We start from the raw sequence: 13,409 nt of genomic DNA, 5'->3' as shown, positions 1-13,409 counted from the left end.
GTCGAGCCCCTAGCAGCGTGGAACGAGAACCCCGCCCCCGAGGAACTTCAATGCCTAGACCTAGAGCAGCTCCAAGAGCTTCAGGCCAAGGTCAAACAAGACCAACTCCTTCTACAGCAGCTCCGAGACACTCTCGAGCAAGAGCAGCGGGGTCACGGTGATGGCGGAGCAGCCCGGCGGAGGGCTCGCGACGTCAACCACTGCATCAACAACGACGAAGGGGGCGAGCAACCCCCTATCTTCAATCACGCTAGCCAGAACATCGCAGTAGCAGCGATGCTACTCCGGACAATGCCCGAGCCCTCTACCTCGGAGGGGCGATGGGTCCGCGGACAAACCGGCAAAGATGGCATCGGCACGGGCCCCGGTCCCCCCGAACATCTTCGCTAGAGACCTTCACAAGCCTTCCATCAACTACGCCTCGACGTGTGGAAGAGGGCCCACCGATCAAGCCCACCGCAGGGCCTGAGGCCCCCTCTGTCACCGAGACCCCTGCGGTCGAGCCCGAGGCCATAGAAATCAACGCGGAGCCTCTCGAGGCTAACCAAGGCACGGACTGGCGAGTCCTGTTCCTTGATTGCCTCGTTCGAGGAGAGCTTCCTGCAGACAGGACCAAAGCCCGACGGCTTGCGCAATGAGGCAAAACTTACGTCCTCAGCAATGGCGAGTTATACAGGCGAAGCCCGTCTAGCGTCCTCCAACGGTGCATCACCATCGAGGCAAGCCAAGCCCTACTTTGGGACTTGCATGCGAGAGCCTATGGGCACCATGCAGCGCCTCGGACGCTCATCGGAAACGCCTTCCGCCAAGGGTTCTACTGGCCAACGGCGGTTGCTGAAGCCACCAAGCTGGTACGCTCCTGCGAGGGATGCTAGTACTATGCACGACAGATGCACCTCCTGGCCCAAGCCCTCCAAACCATCCCCATTACATGGCCATTTGCTGTGTGGGGGCTAGACATGGTTGGGCCTCTGTAGAAGGCCCCCGGGGGCTATACCCATTTGCTGGTAGCTATTGACAAGTTCTCCAAGTGGATCGAAGCTCGTCCGATCACTCGAATCAAATCTGAGCAAGCGGTGATGTTCTTCACTGATATCATCCATAGGTCCGGGGTTCCAAACACCATCATCACTGACAATGGGACACAATTCACAGGCCACTAGTTCTTGATGTTCTGCGACGACCACCACATCCGTGTGGCCTGGTCGGCCGTAGGACACCCTAGGACAAACGTCCAAGTAGAACGTGCCAACGGCATGATCCTACAGGGTCTCAAGCCAAGGATATACAACCGGTTGAAGAAATTTGGCAAGAAATGGCTTGCCGAAATCCTGTCGATCATCTAGAGCCCGAGGAACACTCTGAGCCGAGCCATGGGGTTCACACCATTCTTCTTGGTCTATGGAGTCGAGGCCATCCTCCCCACTGACTTGGAGTACGGTTCCCTGAGGCTACAGGCCTACAACGAGCAAAGCAACTGCACTACCCGCGAGGACGCCCTTGACCAACTAGAGGAAGCCTAAGACATCGCGCTGCTACACTCAGCCAAGTACCAACAAGCCCTACGACGCTATCAAGCCCGGTGCATTCGAAGCCGAGACCTGAAAGTGGGCGACCTGGTGCTGAGACTGAGGCAGAGCAATAAGGGCCGCCACAAGCTGACCCCACCATGGGAAGGGCCGTACATCGTCGCCCAAGTGCTAAAGCCCGGGACCTACAAGCTAGCCAACGAGAAGGGCAAAATCCTCACCAATGCTTGGAACATAGAACAACTACGTCGCTTCTACCCTTAATTTCCCAAGCATTCTATACATTGTTTCTCAAAATACAATAAAGAAGCGTTCTTTAGTTGTTCTAATTTTTCGAGAAACCCCTCGAGCCCATCGATGGGGGATCGGCGTTACGATAACGCTATAAGGGAGACTCGGCTCTACCTCTACAGAGGTGCCCACCGCGGGGGTCGAACAAGACTCGGCTCTGCCTTTGTAGAACCAAGCCTCCCTCGGGGGCTAGAAGGGGGGACCCCCTAAGTCCCAGACACCATTTTTAGTCATTTTTTGAAAAAAAATTCTACGCCAAACTCTCTCGCGTACTCTGACAAATCGATTGTAAAAAACCTAAGGATCGAAAGTCTGTCTCAGGGCCAAAAGGTTGGCCAAGCCACGAGATGACCTACGCCTCTAGGCTACGGCAACTCCCTCACCACCTTTTGCCCAAAGGGCAGCTTAGGCTCTGAGGAAGTTTTTTGCAAGAGATATGTTCAATGACAAGACAGAGGGCAGAGGCTCGGAAATACAATAAAAAATGATTAAAAAGCATATACACACAAGTACTTTAAAAAGGCCTCGACAGCCACAAGCGTCATATTACAATGATGTAAGTCCTAATATGTTTATATGGCCCCTTTGGTCCAGGCCAAGACTCAAGGTCGCCAACGTCGACGGCCGGCGTAGGAAGAACCACCTCCTCTTCGAACAACCTAGCCAGCGCCGTGCCAAGGGCCTCAGCCACCTCCACCAGCTTCATGACCTCCTCCTTGGCCTTCTCGTCATCCTCAGCCATGATGTAACCATCGCTGACGGCCTCGAGGTCGATACCGGCATAGTGTGAGGAGATGACGGCCAGGGCACGCTTGACGCCCATATGCAGCGCCCCCCAGAGCCGCTCGTGGACTCGGCTGCTCAACGCGATCAAGCGGCTCCCGAGGGAGCTGCCCGACTAGACCCTCTCGACCTCTAGGGCCTCGTAGGTGGTACGAACGGCGCTCCACAGCGTGTTGTGCTCCTAGATCTTGGCCTCGAGCACCGCCTGCATTGTGACAGAGGCCTCAGCTGCCCGAGAGACCTCCTTCTCTAACCCTGCGCCAAGACAAGCGGGATGGGGTTAAGCATGAAAGAAAACAAGCCAAACAGGGGCGCAAGCCTATGAGACTCACCCTCGGCCTTCTCCCTCTAGTTCTAGACCTCGATCCAAGAGGCCTCGGCTGCCCTAGAAGCCTCTCTCTCCAGCTCTGCGTCACATCGGGGAGTTAGGGGTCGAATGCAAGAAAAACAAATAAAACAAGGGGAACGGCTCAACAAGACTCACCCTCGACCTTTTCCTTCTAGGCTAAGGCCTCGACCTAGGAGGCCTTGGCCACCTTGACAGCCTCTGCCAGGGCACCTTTTGTCAGTAGGTGCGCGCCCCGCTCCGCCTCCAGCTGCTTGGTGACAGCCTTGGCAGAGGCCGCCTCTTGTTCGGCCCAGGACCTTGAAGGTATCCCGCTCGCCGGCCACCCGGGTCAGCTCCTCCTCCAGCTCCTTGATCTGCACCGCCAAAGGGGCGGCCTGCTCCTGAGCCGTGGCCGCCTCGGCCTTCATGTCAGCACAACGAAGGCAGAGGTCCTCCACCTCCACGCTGATAGAAGCTCATTAGCATTGGCAAGTAGGTCCTTCTGCTGCCGGAGCTGGTCCCAGACGTCCCACTCCCACCAGAGGAACATTGACTTCCCGAGGGACCGGGCCTCGAGCTCCTGGATAGGCAGAACAAACGTCAAGCACTGCGAGAAAACTCAGGAAAAGGACGACACAGCATAAGAAATGAAGGCACGTACCTGGGCAACGCCAGGCAGGTCGTCAGCCACAACGGATAGCGCTGTCTGCAGTGACTGCTCCGCCAGCTAGCGGAATTGCTCGAAGGAGCCCCAGCACCTCCCCTCGTCCATGTCCTCAAGGCCCATGTCTCGGGCGTGTCGGCCTCAGCCCCGGGGCGGGTGATCGCCAGCCCCGAGGCGCCCTCTCCTCCTCCTCTTGGAGACGCCAGGCCGCTCGCCGACGCCCCGGGCGCCGCCTCCCTGACATCAGGGAGATGGTCCAGGGGACCCCGCCTCGCCTCGCTCTCGTCGTCATCGCTTGAAGAATCCATCGACGATGATGACAGAGACGGCTCCTCCAAGAGACCGTCGTGCCTCTGTTGCCGACGATGTTTCTCCAGCTTGTCACGCTCGAGGCTCTTCCTCTTGCGCCTTGCCTCCTCAGCGTCCTTTTGCTCCTTATACGCCTCGGCGCACGCCCTGTTCTCCGCCTACCGCTCCGCGTCCTCAGGAATAGGCGGTGGGGAGGCTCGCACATCCCTCATCCCCTGCAGGAACGGCAAACGCACATAAGGGAACAGATTGAAAATGTAAGGAGCAAGGAGGCCTTGGGGGCCACAACGACGCGTGACTCACCAGAGAGATATACCCCCACGATGGGCGCATCGGGAACAAGGTCAGATCACTGCTCCTCTGCCACCCCTGCACCGTCTCTCTCACCCGATGCAGAATCTCCTCGTTGGAAAGGGTGACGGCGGACAACCGAATGCCGTCGATCGGCTCACCCGGTGTCATCTCAAACAGGCATTGTCGCTGAGCCATCAGCGGCAGCACCCTCCAGCGGTGGAAGGCCACCATGACCACGGCCGCCGTAAGGCCGTGGCTGCGCAGCCTCTCCAGCGCCCTTAGGAGCGGCTGTAGCTTCGGCTGATCAGCCAATGGGACGCCGTACCTCTACCTCTCCGGCTGGCTCTCCATGACCCACCCAGTATAGGGGGGAAGCCCGATGTCATCATTGCAAAGGTAGAACCAGCTGTTGTACTAGCGGCGGTTGGACGACGCAAGCTAGGCCGGGATGTAGAAGGGTTGCCAATCTTGGCGCACTTGGAGAGTGCAGCCGCCGGCCCTCAACGCCTTCCGCGTGCTCGTCGTGCCCGCAGGCTTGGTGGTGAGCCCCGCCCGAAAGAAGTGGAGCCACAGCTCCTAGTGGGGGGCAATGCCTAGGTACCCCTCACAGACGGCGACGAAGATGGCCGCCTGCGCGATGGAGTTGGGGTTGAAGTTGTGGAGCTCCACGTCGTAGTAATGCGGGAGCGCCCGCATGAACTGGTCCGCCGGCAAGCCAAGGCCACGCTCATGGAAGGCCATGAAGCTCATGATGTAGCCATCACGTGGCCTCAGCTCCAGCTCCGGCTTGCCCCTCGGAGCAATCCACTCCAGTCTATTGGGGTCGGTGACTGGGCGGAGGAGACCGTCGTCAACAAGCGACTGCAGCGTTGCCGCGGACACGTCGGACGGACCCCAAGGATCTGCCTGGAGGACAACAGCACCGCCGGCCATGGGTACGGTGGAGAATGTGGCCACGGTGGTAAGGCGTGCTCTCGCTATCTCTCTCTCTCTCTCTCCTTTCCTCCCCCTTCTCCCTTCTTCTCCTCGGTGCTCTCTTCCTCTGTTCTTAGCAACCGCTCGAGGGCAGAAAGGGCGAACGTAGGCGGAAAAGGTAAGGAGAGGCGGGACACATCTTGTCACGTATTTATGAGGGAGGAAAGAGAGCAAAACGGGCGGGTGACAAAACCAAGAAAGTTTCCCTCAGATCTAGCGTAGTTAATCTAGATTCGACTAAACCGCCCACGCGTCCACCTTTTCCTTATTAACCGCGCGCACATAGTAACATCCCATCCGCAGACGTCGCATCGCATTCGACCGTAGTGACGGCAGGCGCCGTTCTGTCTCCCTGAGGAACCACCTCAAAAGGCGCACCCACCGTCGTCAGCCGATGGGAAGGGAATATCCCCCACCCGATTCCTTTCAGACCAAAGAACTGGGCACCGAGCCCGTTATGGTCCAGGGGTTCGAAGGCTGGGCCCCCGAGGGTCTCGACAGCTGCCCCAGGACAAACAGAGTTAGGGATGACTATGGGCGAGCCCATACATGGCCGAGGCCCAAGCAAGCAATTGTTTGGGATGCCCTAAGTCATGTTAGAGACCGGCAGGGAGGTCTCTGAATGGGATCCCACCGTAGGGAGGCATCGAGCCCCCGGGGCCAATCGAACGGCCCTGGAACCCACTAGAGAAGCCCTCTGGTACTTTTGGAGTGCGTCTCTGGACTGCTAGCCGACCCCTATCGAATGGGGCACGTGCCTCCACTCGGACTTACCCGGTAGCAGCTCACCGGAGGTGTCACTGCTCGCCCACCGAGGGTAGCCTGGCATACTCCACCCCTCCTTCCGAACAAAAAGGATGCGCGAGGGCCGCACAAAAAAGATAGGGAAACTCCTGATCGCCCTCTTGCTCCGAGCAGAGGCTCGGGGGCTGTTCCTGCAACCAAGCCGAGGCCCAGCGACCCAAACTCGCACTCGGGGGCTCAGCAAACGATTCCTTTCAGACTAAGGAACTAGGCACCGAGCCCGTTACAGTCTAGGGGTTCGAAGGCTGGACCCCTGAAGGTCTCGACAGGCGCCCCAGGACAAATAGAGTCAGGGATGACTATGGGCGAGCCCGTACTGGCTGAGGCCCAAGCAAGCAATTGTTTGAGATGCCCTAAGTCATGTCCGAGACCGACAGGGAGGTCTCTAAATGGGATCCCACCGTAGGGAGGCACCGAGCCCCCAGGGCCAATCGAACGGCCCTGGGACCCATTAGAGAAGCCCTCTAGTACTTTTAGAGTGCGTCTCTAGACCGCTAGCTGACTCCTATCGAATGGGGCATGGGCCTTCACTCAGACTTACCCGGTAACAGCTCACCAGAGGTGTCACTACTCGCCCACCGAGGGTAGCCTGGCATACTCCACCCCTCCTTCCGAACGAAAAGCATGCGTGAGGGCCGCACAAAAAAGACAGGGAAACTCCTGATCGCCCTCTTGCTCCGAGCAGAGGCTCGGGGGCTCTTCCTACAACCAAGCCAAGGCCCAATGACCTGAACTCGCACTTAGGGGCTCGACAAACGATTCCTTTCAGACTAAGGAACTGGGCACCGAGCCCGTTACGGTCTAGGGATTCGAAGGCTGGGCCCCCGAAGGTCTCGACAGCCGCCCCAAGACAAACAGAGTCAGGGATGACTATGGGTGAGCCCGTACATGGCCGAGGCCCAATCAAGCAATTGTTTGGGATGCCCTAAGTCGTGTCCGAGACCGGTAGGGAGGTCTCTAAATGGGATCCCACCGTAGGGAGGTATCGAGCCCCCGGGCCAATCGAACGGCCCTGGGACCCACTAGAGAAGCCCTCTGGTACTTTTGGAGTGCATCTCTGGACCGCTAGCCGACCACTATCGAATGGGGCATGGGCCTCCACCCGGACTTACCCGGTAACAGCTCACCGGAGGTGTCACTGCTCGCCCACTGAGGGTAGCCTGGTACACTCCATCCCTCCTTCCGAACGAAAAGGATGCGCGAGGGCCGCACAAAAAAGACAGGGAAACTCCTGATCGCCCTCTTGCTCCGAGCAGAGGCTCGGGGGCTCTTCCTGCAACCAAACCGAGGCCTAGTGACCCGAACTCGCACTCGGGGGCTCGGCAAACGCGATAAAACCCCTCACTCAACATGGAAAAAGCCCCTAGAGGAATAAATCCACTCCTCCAGGGCCTCGGGGGCTACACCCGGCGGGTGCGCTCGCGCGCACCCACTGAAGCCTCGAGTACGAAACACCATCCCGACAGGAACTGCCGCAAGCCAAGTCTCATCAAAACCTTAGGGAGAGCGCTCACACTCTCCCCGAGGCTCGGGGGCTACTGTCGGGTAACATAAAAAGGGGTCCCCTAAGTAAGAACCGAAAAAATCGCTTAGACCTTGTAAATATCGAAGCCAAGAGACAACCACCGGTGAACCCCCACCTTATCCGAGGCCCGACTGGACCACCCGGCCCACCTCGAACAATATCCGGGCTCACCCGAAGCGGGCTCGGCCCAAAATGAAACCACGAGGCCTCGGACGAGCTACCAATTCTCCGCCTCGCCCGAGGCCCCGCGCCACAAGGCCTCGAACGAGGTACCGATTCTCTGCCTCGCCCGAGGCCCCGCGCCACAAGGCCTCGGACGAGCTACCAATTCTCCGATTCGCCCGAGGCTCCGCGTCACGAGGCCTCGGACGAGCACTCAGCTACCGACTCGCTCGAGGCCGGCTCGGCATCAGCCCCGTCACCGTCGCCTTGACCGACTTCTCTGACAGGACGTCACATCCAACCAATGCGTCCAACCACTCCCGCGACGTTGGCCGAACGACGGCTCGATACGGCGGAGTGGCCGACGAGACAGGAGTCACATCGACACCATGCCGTCCGGGACGGGACGGGGCAGGGGTTACCGGCCGCTGTGCTCGGCGCTGTGCCCACGGCTGACACCCGTGCTGCACTGTGCTGCCTAACCCCTGCTCCAAGGACGGCGCGGCGTGGAGAGTCATGTCCGGGTCCCTGTAGCCTTGAATCAGCGTACAAGACCAACTGCTCTCTCCGAGCCTCGGCTATCTGCTTCCGGGCTCCTGTAGCCTCGGGACTTGCGCCCGCCTAGCCCTCCCGCAATGGTTCAGTCTCTGCACCGACTGGGCCTCGGCTCTCCATGTTGTCAGCACTCTGGGACCGGCACGTTGTCCGCAGTACGCGCCATGCCCTGTGTCAAGCCGCAGGAGCTCCCACGTCGCACAGGATCAGGCGTGACCGGCGCGTCGCTCCAGTGCACCAAGGACAAGGCCGCTCCACCGACCATGCCGCCACAGTGACGAGCTACAGGGCTCGGACATACCGCATCTGTTCACAAAACGCCACGTAACAAATCCATGTATCGCCCCTGTGCCTCCCTTCAACTATAAAAGGGAGTGACCAGGGCCGCTTCTAGGCAGAAGACGCACACGGGCAAGCACGCACAACGCTCTGTAACACACACGCTCTCTCACTGCAAGAGATCAGCATCTCAGGCAACCCACGCCACTCTACGCAGAGACCTGGGACTAACTCCCTCTCTCGCTCAGCTTGTAAGCCCCTACTACAAGCACCTCGGTGCAAGGAATACAAGATCGCTCTCTCAGATTGGACGTAGGGCACCTATTGCCTGAACCAGTATAAACATTGTGTCTCTTTGCATCACCATCCGGGATTAGGGGCACGCAGTACACTTTCACTAGTCGGTTGAGGACCCGCCGGACCCAAAACATCGACAGATAGCACAATAATTTTTTACTTCCTATTTTGCCGTGATTCCTCTATCACATGGCAGGCAATATTCAATCAAGCAGTATGCGGGAGATGTCGTGGGATCGCAGGCGTGGGCAGATAGACGAACCAAAATAAATGTCGCACCAAAAAATATCCATACTTTGTTCTTTTTTGTTGTAGGAGATAAATACTTCAGTGAAACTCTTTCTCGTCTGGTTACTCTTTATGCTTTTCTCGAGTTCAGACTAAACTAGTCCAAGCACAAGAGATATGTGGATTGGTTTGCTCTATTGGATGTGCATGGGCTGGATCCAACAACGGAGAGCGACAATGTCGTGCCTAGTTTCAACCCGGGTGGACAAGTTTCACCACAAAAAACCTAATTCGCGTGTCTAGTTTCTAGTTCAGACAAAATCAAGCATGATCAGAATTTACTCCTCCGTCCCGGAATAACAATCATATTTAAAATAGAAAAAGTCAATGTTTATAAATTTTATATACAAGTTTCGAACATATATATACAACTTGAACCAATAAATTCGAATTCAAATGATAAATATATATATAGTAAGATAAATTAATAGTCAAAATCTCTCGTTTGACTTTTTCATGCTCAAAATTCGGACGAGTATCTTTGACCATCTTCCGCTGTTTTATCTTTGACCATCTTCCGCCGTTTCAGGTCGATCACAATGACAGTGATATTGTCCTTGCTCCGTTTCCTCAAAGCTAGCCTCACCAGATATGCCGCGGCTGCTTGTGAAGCAGGGTCGCTTATCTGAGATGACATCCCATCTCCACAGGAATACGTGGCGTCATTTTTCTCGTGCCACCGAAGGATCTTTTAGGCGAGCAGCTTTGCATGCGTCCTCATTCGAGATGACATCCCACAGCCCATCGCTCGCTAGAATCAGGCAGTCGTCTTCCTTTGCGCGACGAACGACTCTGACTTCTGGCTTTGGAATGATAAATGGTTTTATGTATCTGTCCCCTGCATAATTTCCAGTTGATGTTATGTTAGTAACGGATGGTATGTACCTTGAGACAATTAAATGTCATCCAGTGCACAGAGAAATTTGTTGAACCGAAAGGCACAATTTCATTTCCATGGTTGAACTGAAGTGAAACTGTCCCAATTTATATTAATGGAAGTGTTTTCGGTGGGTGGAGCCACATGCCCAGATGCGTCGACAAACAGAACTAATATCCAGTATTAGCCATTGTCGAAACATCCAGAGCCATTTGCTCAAATCACACCATAAGTATACATAGTGCTGCTACCTTTGTTCCTTGGAAACGGAAAGACGTTTCTGCTTGTATCTTCTTAACCACATCCGCAAACTTCGTCTGAATAATGCTTTCACAAAATGAATTTGGGGATTGTTTCAGTATAAATACATGAGATTATAAGTCTTAAAATCAGAGTGGAGCATGTTGGGGCGGTCCAAGAGGCAGAGGTACTGCTGTCGGCAGAGAACAGAGTCGAAATGCGCGCGCGGCTCAACTGCCCAACTACTGGACGCGGCTCTGGCCTCTGGCCTGGGTTTCGCTTGTGGAAAGGGTAGTTGGGCAAGGATGTTTTTTTTTCTCTTTCAGCCCCTGATATGGTTTGGAGTTATTTTTAGGGACTCTACTCACTTAGCACATGGTATAGGGATGGCAAAGTATGGTTTCAAACTTTGTAGCCACACTTGTCTAAGACTATAATTACGACAAATTATGACAGGATCAAACAACCCCTATGCTTCTTTTTTTTTGCCAAATGAAGTACTGTATCTCTTTATTTTATCTCAGTTGGTAAATATCAGATCCAACATCCTCGAAATGAATAATTGATTCGAGAACATGTAACATAAAAGCTGGTTAATTCGCGAGCTCATCATAAGCTATGTTCAGCAGAAATTGTCTCGTGCACAAATATTGCACCCAATATTCCACAAATTGGGTCTAGCATAAATGCATAATAAACTATAGGAATAAAGCTTAGGTTTCCATCTCGCTCTGTAACTTTTTTTAACATAATAAAGGTGGATCGACTAAACTATAGGAATAAAACTTAGGTTTCCATCTCGTTCTGTAACTTTTTTTAAAACATAATAAAGGTGGATCGACACTAGCTATAATCAAGGGCGGAGACAAGGGGGAGGCTCCCCTATGAACGTGAAATTTTCACTAATTTTTTAAGATTCAAATAAATTTTGAAAAAAAAAATTCACTGATTTTTTAAGATTCAAATAAATTTTGAAAATTCAACATTGTTGGCCCCCGCTGATAATAAAAAAAAATCAACTTTCTGGCTTCGCCCCTGGCTATAATCGATTTGCGCTGTCCTATCCTGTCCTGCTTGAGCATACATGAAGCAATTCACTTACCGATTGACCGTGGCATAGCAAGTACGCCTTCTACTCGATGACCATGCCAGTTGACGACGCGCCCTCCTGCGGCCTCAATCCTTCGTCCTGTTCGGCTGGGCATATACGATCGTGGATTATAAACTAGAACAATATTTTTCTCTTATACTAAATCAATCAAATTAGCTAGCAGTAAATAATCCACGATCGTTTACGACGAACGGGCTGCTTGTGCACTCATCTTCCCTGTCGGGCTGAACCAGCAAAAAGCATAGTATAAGACACATGCAGTTTCACCGTTACTGAAATGCTGCATAACGACTTACTTAACTGAATTAGTACGAAGTAGTAATTAATTAATTAGCGATTAGCGAGCAGTGGATTGTCTACGTACTTTGTGATCGACGGACAGAGCCATGGGCTCCTTCCTGCGGCAGAGCACCACGCGTGAATCTCCGCAGTTGGCAACTATGACATGAGAAGAGCACACAAGCGCGACAACGGCGGTGGAGCCGACGTCGTCAGCGGCAACTGGCTCGCACCGTGCCTCGCTGACGCCATCGGCGAACATGAACCTGCTTGCCTCCCCCGACACCTCGTCATCCACCCTCTGGAAACACTCGCAGAAGGCCTTCTCCCAGAGCTCCTGGATGCCCCCCAGCTCCCCCGATAGCCCCCTCGCGACCGCGGCTCTGCTCAGCGCCTCCCTCAGCACGACGTGGATCCTGTCCCCGCAGTAGTTGGCCACCTATATTTATAGTAGTAGAAGACAAACAACGCAACACCACCGGTCACCGGAGAATTGATTAATGGCGACTGATGACGAGTGGAGTGATATTGGCTTGAATGCATGCGTGCTTGAGCAGCAGGCCAGACCTCGGAACCGCCGTGCCCGTCGTACACGCCGAACAGGTGCACATCGGCGAAGGGCGGCCACGGCGGCGCACGCGTCCTCCATCGCTTTGCGGTGGCCGCGCGTAGTGGCGCAATCCCACAACGGCACGCACTCGCTGAGGTACACGCTTATGCAGCTCGAGGCATGACGGCACGGCACGAAGCCCGTTTTTTTAGCCCGACACGAGCACGGCACGGCCCGAAGACATATGGGCCCGGGCTGGCCCTGCCCGAGGGAGCAGGCTGTGCCTGGGCCGCTGCTCAGGCCCGTGGGCCAGCACGGCACGGCCCGGCCTGAGACAGCCGGCCCGGCAGCGGCCCGGCCAACCCCCCCTTCGGCCCTCCCCCTCCTGGCCTCCTCCCTTCCCGCTCCCGGCCTTCCCGCGGCCCAGCGCGTTGCTCGGCCCAGCCGCCCCCGCCTCCCCCCGCTCCTCGTATATAAGCTGCACGCCGCGGCTGCGACGGCTCTCACACCCCGAACCGTAGCTCATTTCTCGTCTGTCGTCTCTCTCGTCTCGCTCTCGTCTCTCTCGCCTCGCCTCGCTCTCGGCTCTTGCCCTCACGGTCTCGCCTCCGTCCTCCCCGACTCCGGTGAGGTGACCTCGACGCCTCCCCCTCCTCATATATAAGCGCACGCCGCGGCCGCGGCGGCTCTCACACCCCGAACCCTTGCTCATTTCCTCGCCTCGCCTCGCTCTCGGGTCTCACGGTCTCCGTCCTCCCCGACTCCGGTGAGGTGACCTCGACGATCCGCCTGCCGCCAACGAGCAGCTCTCTACTCCTCCTACCTGATCCCCTCCCTGTTCCCTCTCCGCCTCTCCCTATCTCCCCTCTAGATCTCGTTGATTATGTGAGTTGGTTGTCTCTGTTTGTCCCTCCTCCACCGTCCGCCATCGTTGCTGACTGAGTGTCGTCTTCTCTCTCGTCGTCTTCTCCGGCACCGGGCTCCGGCTGCGCAGGTGAATCCCTAACCCTAACCCTAACCCTAACCCTAACCCTAACTCTAACCATGTTCTAATTTCTTCTTTTTCTTTCAATGTATGCTTCTGATTTCTTCTTTCTTCCAATGTTTCTCAGGTCGGTAGCCGATGCATCGTCTTCTAGCTGCGGCTTAGAGCGAGCAAGGCGGCCACCCGCAGCGTCGAGGAACGGGGCTGGAGAGGCGGCCATGGCCGACGAGGATGGCCTCCTGCCGGTTGGCCTGGCCCTAGAGGGTGAGAACGACGATGACACT

At 55.7% G+C, this 13,409-nt stretch overlaps 1 pseudogene; it reads right to left on the bottom strand.

The window, feature by feature from the left end:
* Nucleotides 1-9,543: 9,543 nt before the first annotated feature.
* On the bottom strand, nucleotides 9,544-12,666 carry LOC136460945 (protein phosphatase 2C 50-like; annotated as a pseudogene).
* Nucleotides 12,667-13,409: the final 743 nt, after the last annotated feature.

Source organism: Miscanthus floridulus, chromosome 6 (assembly GCF_019320115.1).
Source record: "Miscanthus floridulus cultivar M001 chromosome 6, ASM1932011v1, whole genome shotgun sequence".
NCBI classification, from domain to species: domain Eukaryota; kingdom Viridiplantae; phylum Streptophyta; class Magnoliopsida; order Poales; family Poaceae; genus Miscanthus; species Miscanthus floridulus.
The sequence above is the reverse complement of the archived record's forward strand: the minus strand, read 5'-3'. Positions and strand labels throughout refer to the sequence as shown.